Source organism: Zonotrichia leucophrys, chromosome 4A, assembly GCF_028769735.1.
Source record: "Zonotrichia leucophrys gambelii isolate GWCS_2022_RI chromosome 4A, RI_Zleu_2.0, whole genome shotgun sequence".
Classification (NCBI taxonomy): Eukaryota; Metazoa; Chordata; class Aves; order Passeriformes; family Passerellidae; genus Zonotrichia; species Zonotrichia leucophrys.
This window is the reverse complement of record NC_088174.1, coordinates 406,923-427,887: the sequence shown is the minus strand read 5'-3', so window position 1 is coordinate 427,887 and position 20,965 is coordinate 406,923. Positions and strand designations below refer to the sequence as shown.

The 20,965-nt window shown below is 52.8% G+C and overlaps 1 protein-coding gene across 3 annotated transcripts in view; it reads right to left on the bottom strand.

The window, feature by feature from the left end:
* Positions 1-20,965, bottom strand: part of MID2 (midline 2) — a 64,395-nt gene that overhangs the window by 26,588 nt on the left and 16,842 nt on the right. The gene's annotated exons all lie outside the window — the stretch shown is intronic.

Below are 20,965 nucleotides of genomic sequence, written 5' to 3'. Positions count from 1 at the left end.
CCCTTTCTAGGGTACACCTCAGCTGAAGAAATGAGAGGGACAGAAATGGCTGCAGGTAAAACTTGCTCCATCACCTGCTGATGGAATGACCTAGGGTCCCACTCACCTCCTCCCAGTGCCTCACTCCTTGGCCTCTGTTACCCAGGAACGTGACCAAATGTTCCTGCTCCTATGACAATCTGAGGGCCGGGGAGTGCTGCTAGTTCTCCAGTAAATCAAAGTATCCTAGGAAAAAGTCACAAGGGGGAAAAGTCACACAAATTACTTTAATGGTGTTGTTTCTCCAAAGTCGCTGATTAGTTACAGACTTGGTCTGAGCACTGTCTTGGCAAGGTTTGTGTCTGGCTGCCTGGTGCAGCTCCAGGGTGCACATTCCCTGTTCCTTGTTTACCCCTGTCCCTGTGCTACTTAACAGCAGCAGGGGCTTTGGTTCCAAAAATATTCCTTCAGGCAAAATACTGTAAGAGCCCGGACACCTGGAAGTCCTTGGCACGGCTGTCCTCCTCAAGGCAGGGACAAGAGAAATGGCTGTGGTGGGAGAGAATCCCTGCTGCCAGAGCTCGGCACGCACGCACGTCTGCCATGGAACCAGCTGCTCCTCGTGTCTCCCATGGAAGGAGCTGCTCCTCATGTCCCCCATGGAAGGAGCTGCTCCTCATGTCTCCCATGGAAGGAGCTGCTCCTCATGTCTCACAGGGAAGGAGCTGCTCCTCATGTCTCCTATGGAACCAGCTGCCCCTCGTGTCTCCCATGGAAGGAGCTGCTCCTCATGTCTCCCATGGAAGGAGCTGCTCCTCATGTCTCCCATGGAACCAGCTGCTCCTCACGTCTCCCATGGAAGGAGCTGCTCCTCATGTCTCCCATGGAACCAGCTGCTCCTCATGTCTGCCATGGAACCAGCTGCTCCTCGTGTCTCCCATGGAACCAGCTGCTCCTCATGTCTCCCATGGAAGGAGCTGCTCCTCGTGTCTCCCATGGAAGGAGCTGCTCCTCATGTCTGCCATGGAAGGAGCTGCTCCTCGTGTCTCCCATGGAACCAGCTGCTCCTCGTGTCTCCCATGGAACCAGCTGCTCCTCATGTCCCCCATGGAAGGAGCTGCTCCTCATGTCTCACAGGGAAGGAGCTGCTCCTCATGTCTCCTATGGAACCAGCTGCCCCTCGTGTCTCCCATGGAAGGAGCTGCTCCTCATGTCTCCCATGGAAGGAGCTGCTCCTCATGTCTCCCATGGAAGGAGCTGCTCCTCATGTCTCCCATGGAACCAGCTGCTCCTCACGTCTCCCATGGAAGGAGCTGCTCCTCATGTCTCCCATGGAACCAGCTGCTCCTCGGCACCCACACGGGGCTCGGGTGGCAATCAGCACACACAGGTAACCAGGGGACACCAAACCACAGTGGAAATGCCAGGAGCAGATGCATTTCCTTACCTCACTGCTGGGCAGCACAGACACACGGGGACATTGCTCCTGTAGGCTCAGCTCATCCCAGCAGGCAGGGCTGCGTGCCTCAGGGTATCAGAGGGCTTTGTGCACACACAGTTTATCACAAGGCTGTGTTTTTATGGTCTCCCTGTCTCCCAGCAGGAGGCTCCCGCATGTCTGTCAAAGTGTGTTACCTCTACACAGGAATTCTACTTCTCAAAACAGGCAGAGGATGAACAACACTTGGCATAATAAATGAGTTTTCCCACACCGATGTTCTTAGCATTCCCAGCTGCAAGGCCACTGAGCAAAAGTATTCCTCCTCACCAAATCTTCCAGTTTTAACCCCTTTCTCCCAATAGCCATTTTCCTGGCTATGAGAAAAAGGATGGGAATAAGGCAGCCAACACCCTCCCTGTCAGGGGGTGACCAGACCTTCTCCTCCATCCTAAGTGTGCAGCTCCACCCAAAAGTCAGCACAAGGCAGAAGCCTGGCAAAGCACAGCACATTTCTGCAGTTCCTGGAAGAGAAAACCAGGAGCTGCCCAAAGACAAGTTCAGCTTCCACATTTCCACCAAATACACTTCCAGCAAAGGCTGGTTCCTTTCATTCCTGTGACAGGGCACAGCACAGCAACTTTTGGGTGTTCCCCCTCCTGCATCCTTCCTTATCAACCGAGACATTTTGGGACAGATCTTGGCACCCACCTCCAGGCCACGGAGAGGCAGGACGTGTGGCAGGGCAGCCCCTGGGCCCCAGCAGTCAGAGGGCACACGTGAGGCCCATGGCTGCTGGAGCACCAGGCATCCCCACCTGTGGACAACAGGGTGGCAGCAGCTCTCACAGGACACCCAACAGACTGAAGGGGACATTTTAACACCACCCTGCACTGCCTGCTGCCTCAATGGCTGTGATGGGGCCAGCAGCACCCAAGGCAGCTGTTTGCATCTGGACAGCTCCTCCAGTTCCCCAAGCATTCATTAGAATCAGGGAATCCTGGAATGGTTTGGGTTGGGAGAGACCTTAAAGCTGATCCAGTTCCACCCCCTGCCATGGGCAGGGACACCTTCCACTATCCCAGGCTGGTCTAAGCCCCTGGCCTTGGACACTTCCAGGGATGGGGCAGCCTCTGGGCATCACAGAGGTTCATCCTGGCAGAAATGTGTATGGCTTATTTAGCTCCTTCAGTCTTTACATCCTTCAGTCTCTCCAAAGCCATTCTTCTCCACTTGCATATTATCCTGGTTTTCTGCACCATTACAGAAGTATTGAGAATGGTTTAAATATTTTATTAACTTCGTCCTCACTGTGACAAGACAGTTTTTTTCCTGAAGTCATCTAAGCATGATCTGCTTGTCGGAGCTGTCCTAGTTAAACACCAAGATTTTACTCCCCAGTTCAGGCCGTGTGTTTTTCAGCTTAAAAGAATGTGATTTTCAGACATCTTATTAAATGTGCTACATTTGCTATAAAAAAATTTCCCAAACTACAGTGAGCCTGGAGCATATTTGTGCATTTCCCACTATTTTTATTTATTCCTTTAAAAAGACAGAGTAGAAGGAAAAGATTTCCAGTGCTCCAAGCAATGCCTTTTTCCAGGAATTTTTCTCCAGTGAGTAATTCCTGGTTCCTTCCAAACCAGGAGTTATAGAGGGGTCATTTTCTGATGCTCTGCTGTAGGAACCACCACAGCTGCACAGCCCGAGGGTAGAAGGGGAACAGCTCCCCATTTCCCCTCTCTGAGTTCACTGCAGGATGGGTGATGGTGAGCAAAAGAAGCCAGTGCTGGCAGCAGCCCCAGAGCTCTCCGCAGCCATGGTCCCCCCAGCTGGCCCCAGAAAACCCCAGAGCTCATTCTGGTAGGAGCCCAGGAAGCAGCTCTGCTGTCCCCAATGGAGTTGAATGTCACTGGAATTCCTGCTTCCCTGAAAAATCCCTTCTGTCAGAAAAGTAAGCCACCAACAATGATCCTATTTTATTCTCCCACAGTGATGAGACCACAAAAATAGAGGAAAGAGAGAAAAAAACTGAAAGGAGACGCCACAGATGTCCACCTGCTCCTTCAGTCTCAACCTTCCATCCTCTCAGGTTTCTGTCTCTCCTGTGCAGCAAAAGTGACTCATTTGTCACCCCCTTGGGTCACTGTGGCCCTGGGGATGATGCCCAAAGCCCTCCCTGTGCAGGAGGATCACTCCCTATGTGGAGGGAGGCTAATGGAACTTGGTGGCTGCAAGGGAGCAAGTTCCTTCTGCCTCTTTGGTTCCTGCTGCTGGAGCTGTAGGATCCAAGGGCTGGCAGCAGCGCAGATCCTTCCCAAGATCCTCACTGTCCTAAGGACAGCCAGGTGAGCAAACCCCTGCTGCACATCCTGCCAGATGTGGGGGCTGCCAGACCCCCGAGGGTGGATGGCTCACAGGGTGCCACTGCCAGGGAGCTCCAGCAGCAGCACCTCAGGGAGAGCAGCCCAGCAGGCCCAGAGCAAGGAAAGGCAGGAGGCACCCACAACCCTGGGAGGGCAGAGATTCCCAAGGACAGGCACAACCCACAGCCCGGAACACAGAGCAACAGTGTCAGGCATGGGGAAGGATGAGGAGCCAGAACCCACCATGGGCCTGGAGGGGCTGTCAGAAGGCAGAGGGACAACCAGAGGACAAACCAACAACAACACAGCTCAAGGAGAGGTCAGACCATGAGGCATCTTGAGGGCCCCACATTTGAGGACTGACTGTCAGGCATAAGCCAGCACCCTGGCACTGCTGGCTCTGAAGCCAAAGTGAACAAAACCCTTTCAAAGTATAAGAGACAGAAAATGCTTCATTCCATAAATATGTATATCCTCTTGGAAGAGCCAATTGGTGGAAAGAAGATGCATCTTTTGAATGAGTTCTATGAATACATGGTAGGCAAAGAACACCATCAAAGTTTTCCTCAAGAGGAGAGGAGAGGAGAGGAGAGGAGAGGAGAGGAGAGGGGAGGAGAGGAGAGGAGAGGAAGGAGAGGAAGGAGAGGAGAGGAGAGGAGAGGAGAGGAGAGGAGAGGAGAGGAGAGGAGAGGAGAGGAGAGGAGAGGAGAGGAGAGGAGAGGAGAGGAGAGGAGAGGAGAGAGAGGAGAGGAGAGGAGAGGAGAGGAGAGGGGAGGAGAGGAGAGGAGAGGAGAGGAGAGGAAGGAGAGGAGGAGAGGAGAGGAGAGGAGAGGAGAGGAGAGGAGAGGAGAGGAGAGGAGGTAAAAGGAAAGAAGGACAGGGCAGGGAAAGGCAGGCCAAGGCACTGACTCCAGTGAACAGCAGTCTCCAGGGGTGCTCCAGAAAAACTGCAATCACATTAACTGCTCTTGCTGCAGGTAACTGTCTGGCTGGGAAGAGCCCTTTGGAATTCTCTCAGGGTGTGTGAGAATTCAGAGATGGAATTTCCAGGGAAAAAGCCTGACACATACTGCTGTGAGGTACACAGGTGTGTCTGAATAGCAGGAGATTCAGTGTCACCAACAATTACTAAAGGCAGAAGAGGATAAACTGATGAAAGAGCATCACTTTTTCCATTAAAATTTCCTCCTCATCCTCAGGGGCTCCCTGTGTGATTCACAACCAGGAGAGTTCCATTAGGCAAAGCCCTGTGACAGGGACGTGTTCTCAGGAGCCATGGGACCATCCCGTGGGCACCTGTGACACCTGGCTCACAGCATGGCTGGGGTTCCACAGGCCCCAGCAGCCTTTCCCAGCAGCTATATAATCTCAGGGGCACAAACACCCATCTGAGGCTGCTAAAGGAAATCTGGGATTTGGCAAGTCATTTATGCAAATTCCTCCCCGCACTTAATAAACAACCAAGCTTCTGTGGCAGAAATTCAGAGATGCAATTCAAAGGGAATACACTGAGCAGGGAGTTTAGTGCTAGAGAGAAACTCATGGAAGATTCATACATTCCCAAAGAACATCTGGTTCCATTCAACATCAAAAAAGCTACTTTGCGATTTTCACCAGATAATGGGCTTATCAAAGATTTACTAATCACTTCATTCAATTCCTATCTCACCTCCCAAACTAAATTAGCAAAATTTAAGCAAAAAGTAAGGAAGAATTCTGAAGAAGATACCTGTTCCCACCTCCTCGCTATCTGGGCTGCACATCAAGATTGAGATCTGGCTGCTCCCAAACTGAACGGGAAACACAAAGTGACTGAATTCACGCCTAATTCACACCTAAACATCAGGAAGAAATGGTTTGAATTACAAACACAAAAATTAGCCGAGTGTGAAGCTAAAGCTCCTGCATTTTAAATTATGGCAGGAGTCACAGGAGATCATTCTGCAGAGATCAGCCAGACCTGGCACCAGAGGTCGGTGACAAGTGACAGGGGTGACACCAAGCCTGACTTGTGCTGTGAGCATGACACAGGATTCAGCTTCACTGAGCCAAAATACTGCAGAACACAGCTCTAATCTAAAATGTTACACTGCAGAACAAGCTTTAATCTAAAATATTAATTGGCAATAAATGCATAAATTATGCCTGCAAATGGCTCAGGCTCCAGCCTGCCTGTTTGTCCCAGCCTGAGGTTTGTTTGGTGTCTTGTCCTCCTCATGCTTCTACTGCCCTTATCAGCACCTCACTGCTACCTGCCATAGCACTGGCACCCAGCTCCTGTCCCTATGGATTAATTCTCAGTTCCTCCACCTGGGAGCTGGGTATAGGCAGAGCCTGAAAGCAGACAATCCATGCTGGAAGGGATGAGAGCTGGAAGTGGACGGGGAATGAGGGCTAAGGAGGAGGAGGAAGACGAAGAGGTTGTGCTGGGTGACAATGCCCAAGGATGGGGGGGACCATCTGATAGGAAAATCTCAGTCAGAAACCCAAAGAGAAGGAAACCACCCTGCCTACATTCATCTCTGGGGCTGTGACACCCATCTCTGGGCTGTGACAGCATTTCTGGGGCTGAAACACACCGTCTGGAAGATGTGACACCCATCTCTGGGCTGAAACACCATCTCCAGGGCTGTGATAGCCATCCCACCTCTGGGGTGCATCCCACTTGCAGGAACTGAGTTGGGCAGCCAGAAGTGCCAGAACCACCTGGCCCAGGGAGCCCCTCCCAGCACGACACAGGGCAAGTGGGTCATTGCCAGGACTCTGAATATTACCTACCTCCTCAGCCCCCCTTTTCCACAGCCTCCCCCATCAGGGGCTTGTGCTGAAAGGGGCCTGAGCTGGCCGCCAGCGCCTGAGAACAGAGCACAGAGCCCCACTCGGGAGCTTCCCTCTCCCAGCATGCCCTGAACATTCATCTCCCAGCCCCGATGATCAAACACGCTGATCAAATGCTCCAGCAGCTGGGTTTGAATTCCCTGCTGATGCAGCTCCTGCGCACTCTCAGGAGCCTTTCCCGTTCCTTCCCCACCTCTGCAGCAGCAGGACAGTGCCAGCAATCACACACATCTCCTCACCTGCCCCATACCAAAGGATTCCTCTCACGTTAAAACGTTTTCCAGGCAAAGCACCAGAAAGTTCCTGCAGATGCCAGAGCAAAGATCTACTTGCATATTTTAGGGGGCAGGATCTTCCAAGGATTCCCTCCCTTCTGAGGGAGACTCCAATGGACAGGAAACCCCCAAAATGGGGAAGATTTCCCAGAGAAACATCCCTTGCATTTGGTGACATCACTCTCAAAAGCTCGGGCACGTGGGGACAGTTTGCTAATGAGGATTGCAGTGATTAGGAGCATCAAATTATCTTCTGCAGCACACAACAAACAATGCTAATGGCGGGATAATGTCAGGCGGAATCACAGTGGATTGGAACAGCACTGATAGCACATGTTAAGCAGACATATAATTACCACTGTGGCGCCTCGATAATATTAATAACGCTGCTAATTAGACCGATATAAATAGCAAGATTAATTGTCACAAAGCTTCAGTGTCAGGGGTGAAAGGCAGCTGCAAACCTTGCTCTGGTGTGAGCACTCAGGCACCGGGGCCATAAGAGGCAGCACCCAGCACCGGTGGTACCAGAGTTTCCTGGTGGCACCTGGCAGCAGCGACCCCGATAGAGGGAGCTGGCACAAGGTGGGCAGCAGCAGAAAGGCACAGCACTGAGCAATACAATGCCCTCCCCATCCCAAAGATGCCTGAACACCCCAAGGACATCCAGGATGATCCTGGAGCACGTCCCTACACAGCCCTGGCAACCTTAATTTTTCTGGATTGACAAGGGAGCAGCCTGTCTGAAGGAAACAACCTGCTACTTTCCCTTAATACCTTGAAGACAAAGGGGAATAGCATTGGGAGCCATTGATGAGTGTTCTTCCACTGGGGCCTTGCTATGCTCCTGCCCAAGTGAGCAAGAAGACCCCCCCAAGGATGGTTTAGAAACCCACATCCCACTGCTGGGAAAGGCAGGACAGGAGTAAATTAGGACAATTAAGCCCAGTGAGCCCCTTGGCAGACCTCCCCTCTCACCCACAGTTATCTCCTGCTGTGAGAGGCTGGCATGGAGCAGCATCAGGCATGGGCTGGAGGGTGACACCACAACCTGGCTCTCCCTTCCTCGCCTCCCCTGGCAGAAGAACAAATTTGGATGGAAAAAGTGGAGAAGCTGGCCAGAAGGGGTGGGTCCCTTCCAACTCAGGATATTCTGTGATCCTATGAAGCACAAACCCCGTGGAGACTACTGCATGAATAACCTCCTCCCAAGCTGTTGCTCTGGGTGGGACGTGCCTGCACTGAACCAACTTTTCCACCTTCTCAGCAGCAGCCCGGTGAGAGAGCTGCCGGGGGCACGTTCACCCCCACGCTCATCCCACATTTCCCGGGGAACCTGCCCCGGGTTTCTCCCTGGCTGGCTCGGAGCCACGCCAGGGGAGTGGGAGCTGCTGGGCTGGGCGAGCTGTGCCCCAGGCTCCTGCCCCAGCACCTGGCTGCGGGGGCAGCAGGCAGGCAGGATCCTGGGAACGCGGGGAGCTGGCACCGGGAGCGCTCCTGCTCCTGGCCCAGCCATGCCCGGGCGGGCACGGCTCCGTGTGGGCGCTGCCAAAGCACGCAGGAGGGTGCAAACCCCAGGGTTTCTCTGAGAAGCAGAACCAACAACTGCCTGGGACGGGCTTATTTTGGCTGATTTGTTGCTTATGTAAAGCCTCGGTGAGACTGTTCAAACCAGCGCTGGAGATGCTGAGATAGATGTACTCGGTACAAACTGAGCCTCAGGGTGAATGTGCCAACGCTGGAAAAGGCTTTAACCCCATGTGCACACGCAAGCAGAGAGTCCCAGTCCTTCTGCCTTTATCCCTATGCTCTTTTACTTCTGGAAAAGTAAACAAAATGCCTAAACCTACCAAAAAGTCACCAAAACCATCACCAAGCAGTGGCCATACAGCATTTTTGGAGTTTCTTCTGTAGCCAGAGCCTTAGTGCTGCCTGGGGACTCCTTTTGCCTCTGCAATGCACGGGGTGCTAGAGGGGACTTGGCAGAGATGTGGAAGGGACACTGAATTTCCAAAGCCCTTGTATCCCAGAGTCCCACGAGACCAAGCGGCCACAGAGATCCTGGGCCAGCAAAGCCTGTGCCCTTCCCCTGCACGGCCAGGGCACCACTGGTGACCCCGATGGGTTGAGACCACGCCAGCCTGGGGGTCCCAGCCCACGGCCTCCTCCAGCACATCCCAACATGCTCCTGGGCTGCCAGTGCTAGCTTATCCAGCACATCTTGGGCACCAGCCCCATGGATTACTCAAGCTCAATGCCTTACGGCAATGGGCACGAGAGAAAACGCCTGAACAGGTTTTCCCTCCCGGAGCACACGGCCTGCTGCCATGGCTGCCCTGGGGCTGGGTTGCCTCGGGGCGCTGCGGGCAGGTGCCCCAGGGCAGCGGCTCTGGGCATGCAGAGCCAGCCCATGTGCCCAGCCTGCCCTCAGCCAGCCCTGCCGCCCTCCTCGCCCCCCAAACCATGGGCACACGCCAGCCAGGGGCACCCCAGAGCTCCCTACCCTGCGCCACGGCGCTGCCCGAGCCTCGCTACAGAGCCCCTTCGGGAACCAGACCGGGAACCGACACAAGGCAGGCTTTTCCAAAAGTTACAACATCTGGGAAGCGCGGAGGGGAGGGACCACTGGAGCCTTCGTGCTGAGCACAGGGTAAGTGCTTGTGCCAAAACCTGCTCCAGCTGCTTCAAACCTGGCTAAAGCTGCACCCAGTGAAGTGCAAAACTCCCATCAGCCCTTGCTCACTTTTCCAGAAAAAGCCCATCAATTTCTGATAAAAGGAAAAGTCTCCTTCCCTCCTCTGCACCAGAAAGGAAACAGATCTGCTCTATGATACAGCCAGTAAAGGGGAGCCTAAAGCATTGTAGGCAGGACCCAGGGCCACCCATGGACCCTCAGGGGCACTGACAAGGGGGCAGCACGCCCTCCTCACAATTGCAACCATCTCCACACGCACAAGGTTTCCCAGTGTGGACCAAGAGCATGCAGCTGTTTCCCTGAGAGAGACCTGGGTCAGGCTGGAGCCACCATCACGGGCATGCAGCAGCAAGACAAGGGCTCTGGAGGGGATGCAGCAGCCCCTGCCCCTGGGTCTCCTGCCCACCAACCCTGGCTGCCCAGCACAGGCCTTCCATTCCATCCCAGTGAGTCACACACAGCCTGAGGGAGTCATGAGGCTGGCTGGAAAATCCCAAGAGCTTCAGAAAATAAACAAACACCTTGTGGGTTTGCTTTGTTTTTTTGGTTTGGTGTTTTTTTTTTTTTTTTCCCAAGCCTTTGGAGTGGATTTGAGTCAACGTTTGAGCTTCTCTCCAAAGTCTCAGCATAACACACATACCAGCCCTGGGATGCTTGATTTGACATAATTCTGATTTCACATCCCCTCTCCTCCCAAAGGGGGGCTTCCCAAATCCGCTGGGAGAGCTGGGATGGAGCTTGATCCAGAGGCACCCTTCAGCCCAGTAAGTCCCACTGGGGCCTGGCTTGGTGGGCAGCAGACCAGCACCACCAGCACAAGGAGCTGCACAGAGCACCCCAGCTCCTCGGGGTCTGGGCCTGACTCCCAACAGGAGAGAGAGTCTGGGAACCCCAAAGGTCTCTGCAGCAGCTCCCTATCAAGTTCAGCAGTGGAGCAACACCTCAGGAAGACTATGCACATGGAAGGAACAACAGGAATTCCCACATCCAGGAAAATCGGAGCCTCACCCCTTTGTATCCTTTGCCACCACATCAGGAGCTCAGCTGCATCAGCCAAAACACTTGGGCCATTCTCTGCAGCAGATCCTGAGTTATTATAATGAAAGGCTGACACAGGAATCCTGCTCCCTGCCTGCTCCCAAGCCCTTCCCTGCCCACTCCTGGCCCCAGCAGCCCCTTCCTGCTCATCCACCAATGGGTCTAAAGGCTATTTCAGCATTGAACAGTGTCAAGGCACAAGAGTAACCCTCCCACCCTGGCAGACCCCAGCCCTGAGGGTCACCCACTGAACCTTGATCTAATTTGCTTTTCCTCCCTTTCTTCCCCCATTAGTTCCCTCATCTTTCTTTAGAGACGATCTTTGCCAATGGGAACTTTTTGTTCCCTCTGACGCCACAGATTTATGTGCTGGCAGGGCTGCTGTGAGCAGCAGCTTCCATGAGAGGCCTCGGCCTGGGCTCTGGAACAGCCCCATTAGAACTGAATTTCTATTTTTTGTTCACGGTGTTTTACAACAGATAAAAAATAGCTTTTGAGCACTAAATAACTCACCACAGATCATACTAGAGGTGTGCAGGATCCCTTCACTAACCCAAGGTTACACGAAGCTCAGCCGTGGGCAGTTTGAACAATAAACTCCCTGGCTGGGCATGACTTGGATTTAAATTATTCCCAAACCGTCACGTTCATTACTCTCCATTCTCCCTCATTCTCCCCGCTCTCCCTGTGCCTCAGCCCAGCAGTGAAAGGGGCTCAGTGCCAGGGCTGCCTCCCAGGCACCCCCTGCTCTGCTCACACCCAGCTTGGATGGAGGGACAGGAACCCCCCGGGCTGGCCCTGCAGCCCCCCCAGGGCAGGCGGGGCTGGGGATCCGCCCCTGCTGCCCGGAATGGGAAGGTGTGTTACCCCATCGGCTCCCCACGCCTCCTTCTCAAGGCTCTGGTCCCATACAGAAGGGGCTTTGTCCCTGCTGCTGGGTTAGAACCATGGAATGGCTTGGCAGGGCGTGGGTTAGTGATGGACAAGCTGATGGTGCTGGTGGTTGGGCTGGATCTCAAAGGTCTTTTCCAACGTTAAGGACTCTGTGTTTCAGTGTCTCAAACCCCCACTGAGAGTTTTGACCCAAAGCCCCGCTCACCCCACGCCCCTCAGAGCGGAGCTGTCACCCAGGAGCTGCCCATGCACTGCATTAATTAATCCTGAGGAGAATATAAAATAACTCAGCATCAGTCTGAGGCACAACCCCCATCTGGCACGGCCTCCGACCAGAACCCAGAAACAAAGCAAGAGAGAATCGAAAAAAAGGGAAGAGAAAAAGTGGGAAGAAAATCGATTAAACTCCAGAGTTCAGGGAGTGACATGTTTAATTGCTAATGTGGCTTTGGGATTATTCTTTTTTAAGACATTTTTACCAGCCCAGCTGGTGTCATTCTCTAATACCCAGCAAGCAGCAAACAGATTGTGGGAGATGCGTTGTGCTCTTGCTGTGCTTTCTGCTAATAAATAAATAAATAAATAAATAAATGCAGATCAAAGGAGTGAAACAAACCCCTTCTGGTAATTTTTTTCCCTTCTGTTTCCCAACTGGTCCCAAACATATTTCCTGCTGGGACTGACAAGGAACACTGTGAAATTCAGAATCACAGCTTTAAGAACCGAGTGGCATCAGATGAAACAGAAATGCTGGATTTAAACAAGAACTGAAGGGGTTGAGCAAACACAGTCTCGGGCAGAGGCCTGGCCTTCCCAAGGCAGGGGCATGGCAAAGGGTGAAGGGGGTCCCTGCTATGGATGGAGGCCTCGGGCTCCCGGGACCTGCCCCAGGCTGTACCACCCTCCTTCACCCTCTTCCCAGTCCTAAACTTTAATATAGATTTTTTTCCAGTTGCCACGCTATCACTATGTGGGAAGGGAAAGAAGAAATTTCCCTCTCATTTCATCAGGAAAACAGATAAAAATGAGCTCAAGACAATAATTTCTCTTCTTGCAGGGCATAACAACTACGCTACACCTGAGGTAGATTGCAGGGCTTAGAGATGGTGATGAGGAGAAGGAGGAACAGAGATGCCCAAACTGCGTCTCTGCCACCTCCAAAACCACTGGCTTCCATGGGGATGAAATGCTGGGAATGCTGCCTGTAGGGAAAGGCCAAACATAGAGAAGACCAAGAACCAAACAACCGGCACTTTGTCTCCAGTGGAAGCATCAGCCCAAGGACCACCACCAGATTCCTCTTTGAGCACTGCTCTGGTCCCCAGCAACTGGCACTCAGCAAGCCCAGCCAGGCCTGTGGGCATGCTCCTAGGGAAGGGAGAGGGCATTCCCGAGGGCAGTGCTCTGGCCCCTGGGTGCAGAAGCTGGCACATCGAAGCTCACACGTGGGACTGGGCAAACTATGCACAGTGGGAGACTTCAGCCTCGCACACATCACCTGCAGCCTGGCTCTGCTAAAAATTCACCCTTTTATCTCGTGACTTGTAAGACTAAAGCAAAACCCCAGGACTCCTCCAGCAGCAGCGGAACAGCACCAGCCCCCTCTGAGCCCGTGGCACTGCAAAGTGACCCCAGCAGCTGTGAATGTCCCCTGCAGCTGCTGCACTGCTCAGAGCTGGCACTCCAAAGGCGCAGGAAGCCCAGCAGCACCCCAGGAGCAATCTGCCCCTGGGATGGCACCAAAGCAGGGGCTTGCTAAAGCCCACAGCAGCGTGATGCCATGTGGAAGCCACAGTGCAGATACACACAGGCTGTGGGAGTGGGCAGAGCCTGACCTTGCCTGGTGAGGACACTGCATGCCATGCCCTGCTCCACAGACCCTGGAGAGGGGCTGAGTCCTTGGTTTATTCAGTTTGCCTGTTTCCCACCACTGCCAGAGCCTCCTGAGCTGAAGAGTAGGAATTGCAACCCCCTAGCTTTTGCCAGTAGATTGATGCTTGCTTCCCCAAGGGGCTGGGGAAGAGATGCCAGTGCATCCTTTTTTTCAGCCCTGCCACTGGAGGACAATACCTCATGGTCCCTGTGCTGGTGCCTGAGAGTCTCTGGGAGGAGACTGCAATGAAAGCCACAACACACGTCTCATCTCCATCTCTGCAATGCATAAATAACCTGCTCTGTCCTCACCTGGCACATTCCAAACAAAACCAGTGAGTTTATGTTGCAAACAGCATTCCTAAAACACACTCCTAACCCCCCCCCCCGCTCCAGCTGCTTTCTCCTTAACACCCTCTCTAAGCATCCTTCCATTTCTCAGCCTTGTGTGGCTTCCTGCTGGATCTGACTGCCAGGAGTCTGCTAACAAAGCCACGGCTGTTGGAAGCAGATGTAAATTCAGACTCTCCTGCCTTTAACCTAGTCATGAGTCCCCTAGAACACCAGCGTTCCTGACTGCACCACGGGCTCACAGCTTCTCAACATCCTGGCCCAGCTTTATGCCTGCAGATGCCATCAGGGAATAGCCAGCTTTCAACTTCTGCACCCAATAAACTCACAATCCTCCATCCAGTGTTAATAAAAAATGGTTCTGTGCACCAGTTATCCAGGAAAAACACCATTTTGAGAAGTATGGAAATACTCAGGGTGAGTTATTTTGAGATGAAACTTTGCAAACACACTTCAGAAAGAGGTATGGGTTTTGTCAGGCATCATGCTGCAGCTCCATTACCCCTGAACCACTTGGAAACCTCTCCTTCTCCATAGTACAGGGAGAGCTTCAGGCAGGACACGGCTCCTTCCTTGGCAGGCCAAAGAATGGACTTGTTTTTTTCATGTTTTCCATTATAGGCTGGATTTTTATGGATCACTCTACCACAAGCATCCGACTCTAGCCAGGACACAAAGCTGCAGTGAGAACATCCATCAGGCTCTCTTGTCTCCCGACCTTTAGTTTCCAATAACCATCATCACAAAAATAAACAAACAAAGCCAAGGAACTCATGCTGAAAGACAACCCGTGCGTGTTTTCTTTTGGATACCGGATGTCTGGTTCCCAAAAGCCCTTTGGAGAAACAAGGGAGGAATCTGGATTTATCATTTTGGCACATCCTGCATGACACACACCTTATTGCACATTATTTGCTGAGCTTATCCCATAAACCAGAGATGTGCACAAGAGCACAAAGGGGTTCAGCTGGCTCACAAGTATTTGGCTGCATATCGTGATGATTTTGAACACTAAAATGCCCAAATCCCAGCCTTTTACAAGCAGATGTGAATGCTTGGAAAAGCTGGAGTGCTCAGAATGGGCTCGGAAAGGGCTATGCTCAGAGGAGATGGCAGGGTGCACAGGATAGCTGTTGGATAAATCTGCATCCTGCTTTCTCAGGAGGAAAAGGTGTTTCTGCTGAGACATCCCACCCAATTCCCTGGCTGCCTGCACCTCTGGCCATGGGGCAGGAGCCCATCCTGCCCTCGGCTGCCCATCCTGGAGCACATTTGATGAAGCCCCACATGCAGAGAGCTGACGGGGGCAGAGCCAAGGGGAGCTCACGCCGGTGGTGGTGTTTGATATCCCTCCCAAGAACACTGCTGGACGTGTTCCCATCACAGTAAAATGCTCTCCCAAACCAACCAAATGAAGGGAAGGCAAGCAGCAAGACCAGGAGATGCCTAATCCATGCCATAGAGACTAAGATGATTGGAAATATCCCTGCTCCTCATACCTGAGACTCTGCAGCAGAGCCAAGGACGTTGATCTGTGCCCCAAAGGGCCTGGCTCCCACAGACACTGTGAACCCCCAAAACAGCCCCAATCCTGGTGGGCATGGCCAGAGCCCAGCACAGGGCACGGGCAGCTCAGGGGCACTGAGAGCCTCCTCAGAGGAACGAGCCAGCAGGAGCTCACACGGTGCCATTGCAGTGCTGCCACCCAGCCTGGCTGCACAGCCTCCACCTCCTGACACAAAGCTCCACCTCACACGTACAGACTTTACAGGCTCCCATTGCACATCACACAGCACGGCAGGGGCGTGACACCCTGCCAGAACAGGGCTCCCCAGCTGCTCCAGACCTGCCCTCCTACGACCACCCAGCCAGGAGCTCAGGAGCAGTACCAGAGGTGCAGGAACTTGTTCATCTGGAAGCCAGCTCAGAAAATTTTGGGGACACACCTCAGCTTTCCTCATCACAGACCTACCTGTTTGTTGACAGAGATCAAACCCAGGTGGGCTGATCTGCTGCTGCTCACAGAATCCTTTGGGGTGGAAAACACCTTTGAGGTCAAATGAAAGGTCACAGCTCCCATGGGGAGCAGAATCTGTCAGCTCTGGGGGACGTGCCCAGCTCCACAGTAGCCAACAAGCACTTTCCAGCAAGAGGATGGTTTCCCTGGAGATGCTGAAAGCACAAAGCAGGAGCTGGGACACTCAAAGAACCAGCCTACAGCTCATAAGGTAACCCCACCTCTCCTTCTCAAGGTCCCCGAGATCCATGTCCACTCCTGACACAAGAGGATTTATCAGCAGATGTGCTGCTACTGCATATTGATTTCTACAAAAAGGCACATCAAACTACTTCAATTGGATATTCCAAGCTGGTTTTTTTTTAAAAAAAACAACGCATCAGCTGTCAAGGTAAAATCACTTAATTACACCTGTCAGGTGTTTCACAGGCTAATGTGATAATAATAGCAATATTCAGTATCAGAGAGCAAGGTTTTGAGCCTTCTGAGAAATTCATCTGACACTCAACTGCACGTAGCCGACTTTCCAAATTACTCAAAGCCACTGAATGTTGCTGGCACCCATTTTTCAGGGACACACATGTCAGGAATCACCAAACAGAGCCTGAGAAGAGCCAGCATCATCCCCAGCGCTCAGCCAGCAGCATCAGCTGAGCTCTGCTCATTCCCACTCTTGAATATTCATTGTGCCCAAATGCAATATATCCTGAATATTAAACAAGAGCTACTCAGGGCAGGAATATCAATCCCTCAGCAAAGCTGCTGGCTGTTTGGGGAATGGAGGGCTGCCAGCTGTGGGGAGAGGGACAGCATGGCTGTTCCTCCATCTCCCAGGGAGGTGGTGCAGGGGGACGAGTGCTGGTGGCCTCGCAGCAGCCACCAGCACAGAGCACAGGAGGGGCAAGGGCACACAGCCCTGGGCACAGCCCAGGAGGGACAAGGGCACACAGCCCTGGGCACAGGAGGGGCAAGGGCACACAGCCCTGGGCACAGCCCTGGAGGGACAAGGGCACACAGCCCTGGGCACAGCCCAGGAGGGACAAGGGCACACAGCCCTGGGCACAGCCCTGGAGGGACAAGGGCACACAGCCCTGGGCACAGCCCAGGAGGGACAAGGGCACACAGCCCTGGGCACAGGAGGGGCAAGGGCACACAGCCCTGGGCACGCAGCCCTGCAGCCCAGTGTTACTCTCGGGCCAGCACTGCTGCCCAGCCTTCAAGTAGGGCTGCACTCTCCAAAACTGCTGGCCATGGCTTTTTAATAAGCAAAAATAGACTTTGTTTCCCCCAAATCAGGTGTTCACAGGGTGGCACCTTCCAACACAAGCAGCTTGTGACCCCTGGCCCAGCACAGTCTGCCTTCAGGCAAGGCTTGTCACTGACATGGTTGAAGTGCCCGGAGCAGAAAGAGGGAAAAAACCCAAATAAAATATAGAATGCAGCAGATGTAAGCTCTCCAGAAATTCAGCCACTGGATGGGGAAGGATGGAGACTCCCAACCTGCACAGCCCCTCTGTGCAAGAGGGTCGCCTGGAAGGGAGGCCTTTCTGAACAGCTCAACAACCTGCAGAAGGGAAAAGCAGACAGACAACCACACCCTGCTGCAGAAACACAATGGCTTTGATCAAAGGAAGTAACACCTGTTATTTAAAAAAAACCTTATCTACAAACCATCTTTCTCCCTCCAGAGAGCTTGGACTCCGGTTCTGGGCTGCCATCTCCCAGGATACAAAGGCTAGAGATGAATCCTCCAGCCCCATCCCAAACATAGAGTCACCAAGGGATTTTCACACAGTTTTATGCTTTCATTTTCCAGCTCAAACTGCTCTTGAGATAGCAACATTGAAATCATCTTGGATGTGAATGTAGGTTTGGAAGAAGTGAGAGATTAATCTAATCAAAGCAGTTTGCAGCTCTGCTAACTCAATATCCATAATAGCTTAGTTATTAATAAGGTAGAAGAGGAAAACTCTCCCTAAAAAGAAGATTTCTGGGAAGCAAAGCAAATTATCAAAGATCCCAGCCCTCAGCGCTGGTTCCTGGCCCCGGTGACCTCCAAACAATCAATATTTGAGCAGGGATGAGGATGATCTGGGTGTTCAGTGTCAGCTGAGCACTTGCTGCTCGCCACTGAGGGCAGCGATGGGGACGAGAACCCTGTGGTGGGACCCTGGTGTGTGCACAGTGCCCCTGCTCAGGGAGGTCACTGGATAACAGAGTGGCTCTGAGATAACACTGAAAACACCCAGAGCTGGTGGGAAGCTGGTGGCTGAGCCGGGGGGCCCAAAGGCCTGCACAGCTGAGGCTGCGGCACCCGAGGGCACACGGGTTCCCTCCTCAGGTCCCCACAGCAGTGGGGGCTCCAGCCTCCAGCACCACTGACCTGGAGTCAGCCTTGGCTGGGGCTGCATCCCCTTCTCTCCCCTTCTGGAAACAAAGCAGCCAAAGCATCCCTGGTTCAGGGCTCAGGTGCCAACAGCTCCGACACCACCAGAACTCTGTTCCTGCTGGGAACTGCCCCCATCTGTTCTGTGGGAGTCTCAGCAGTCACAACTGCAGCCCTTGTCCTCAGCTGACTCTTCTTGGTGTGAAGAAATAGAGATATACACACCAAAATTCCTCTGAGCACCACGGCAGTGCAGTAAATTATAAATCAAGCAGCAATCTGTGACTCACCCGGCACTAGTGGGAACACACTCGCAGCTCCCAGGTGAACAAGTCCCATGGGGAAACGTGATGGAGGGTTTTCCTCAATTTTCTACCCTACCACTCTCCTGAAAGCCTTGGAATGACTACCAGCTCTCTGCACAATTTGTCAGCACAGGGAGGCTTTGTTAATCCAGGTCTCACTCCCACAGCCCCACGGGAGGCAGTGCTGCTCTGACAGGTAACACAGGATGGGTTTTCCACCTGGCTCATGGCTCTTTCTCCAGCAGAGAGCAGATGTGTTACAAAACACCACACTTCTCTTTCTTTTGCATATTTCCAGCCTGTCAATCTACAGAACACAGCACCAGCAAAGGAAAAGCCTCCTCAGAGCTGGCCCTTCTCTGGCTCTTCAAAGGGAGCAGAGCTCATGGCAAAGCCACCCACAGTGGCCAGTAATTAAGGCAAAATCCTTTCTTCAAATACTCCTTCCACCAGGATCGTGGATGGGGGAGCCAGCTGGAGCTCTGCACACAGAGCTGCTCTTGCTGTATCCCCCAGTGCAGCCCTGCCCCAGCCTCAGCGTGGCAGCAGCACGGGCAGGACCCAGGCAGGCACTGCAGAGAGGATGCCAATTACAAATTTCTAGCAATCTGAATTTATAATTGGCTGAGATTTCACTCGGCAGATAATGCACTGCTGTCCTGGGCACCCGCTCTATCTAGGTCAGGCCATTAGTTTTGCTCTTAATCTACACACAGCTTTAATTTCGTCTTTAATGTCGACTTCCAGCCAGTGCTCAGCATCTCGAGCCATCCCACACCCACAGAGAGGGAAAACCAGCAGCACCATCCTGCTGGAGGCTCCCAGCCATGCTCACAGCAGCAGTGCTGGTGCTGCCTCTGCACTGGGCAATCAGAGAACCAGGGAATGGCATCTGCAGCTGATAACCCTTGGCATGAACCTTCCCAGGGAAAAAAATGCCACCGCATCCATCCCTGGCACCCCAGCTTCAGGAAGCTCCTGGACATGATTCAGCACTCCATCCTCTGCCCCATCCTGCCTGGCATCCCCATGGCCCCTGCTTAAATCCAGAAAACTGCTCACTCTGGCTGGAATTGTAATTTACAACATTAACAAATGGAGTTGAAGATGCACAAAATAAACCCATCACATGCATTAAAGGGATTAAAGACAGTTCCTAAAACATCTGGAGGTGTATAACACAGTATGGATGGATCATTGCAGAGCATCCACAGGGAAGTCAGGCTGCTGGCATATGCTGGAGACTTTAGATGTAAAACCAGCTTGGAAGAAAGGGGAGCACTGGGAGAAGGTTTCTCATTTACACATACTAGTCCAGTTTCAGGCACTCAGCTCTTCTAAAGAGACAAAAAAAATTCCCCACCAAAGATAACTGTGGAAAGCACAGCCCTTCTGACAACAGGAAGTTACTCACTTCAAAAACCCAATTTTTCATCAAAAAAATCTAACTTGAAAGGCGTTCCCAGCTCACTCAGGATGCAGGATCAAAGCCAGGGATTAAGTGCATCTGCTCACTGCTGGCTGCCTGAGAACACTGCAGAGCTCTGGGAGCAGCCCCCAGCTCAGCAGCGCCGTCCTGAGGAGGGGACAGAGGGGCAGAGCCCCCCGTGGGCAGGGACAGAGGGGCACAGCCAGCGAGGCAGCAGCTGCTCCATGGCCACAGGTTCCCGGGCAGCAGCATCCTGTCAGCACACATTTAAGGATTTCAAGTATTTCAGGTACTTGCAAGGATTTTCATTGCTACACAGTGGTCAGAGCTTGGACTGAGGCCATGTAAGGAGATGGCACAAGATGCCAAAACAAATACTGGCTCTGTTGGTGAAGCCCGGCATCAATCCTGAGCAATTTCTGCAGTGCAGGAAGAGTATCAGGAAAGGAGTCACCCAAAACCAGCCCCACCAAGGCACAGCCAGAGGCAGGGATGTGCTGGAGGATGAACCAGAAGCAGGACACACATTGATGTCCTCTCCAGGCAGCTGTGGCCACCCTCAGCCCTGCTCCCCCAGCAGCTCCAGCCCTGCAGAGACTGAGGAGCTGGGCAGGATGAACGGCACAGGAAGAATGCTTTCAGCAGAAGAGAGCTTCCATCCATGGCCAGAATCACTTAAGACTTATTTAAAAGGGAAAAGTGTTCTGGCAACCTGCTAGGCTTCCTCAAAAGGATTTGCCTGGCTGGCACAGGCTGGATCAGGGAGGAATATTCCAGGGTTTTAATTTCTCTGCCCAGGTTTTATTGCATGCAAACATACATGGTCACTGCTCTTGAAGGTTTCCAATTTGCTAATTGAGACGTTTCCTCATGGAAAAAGAATGTCCTGGACTACGGACACGGCTGCTGGCGCAGCTCTGCACACCGGGGAAGCTTAGGTGAGGATGATGAGATGGGAGACAGGCAGGCAAAGCAAGCCTCCCCAGGCCCCATCTGGCAGCACCAGCCCAAAGCCAAACCTGGTGGCCGGAATAGGAAGAAGAAACACCCAGGACATCCCATCCCATTCCTCATGCCATCAG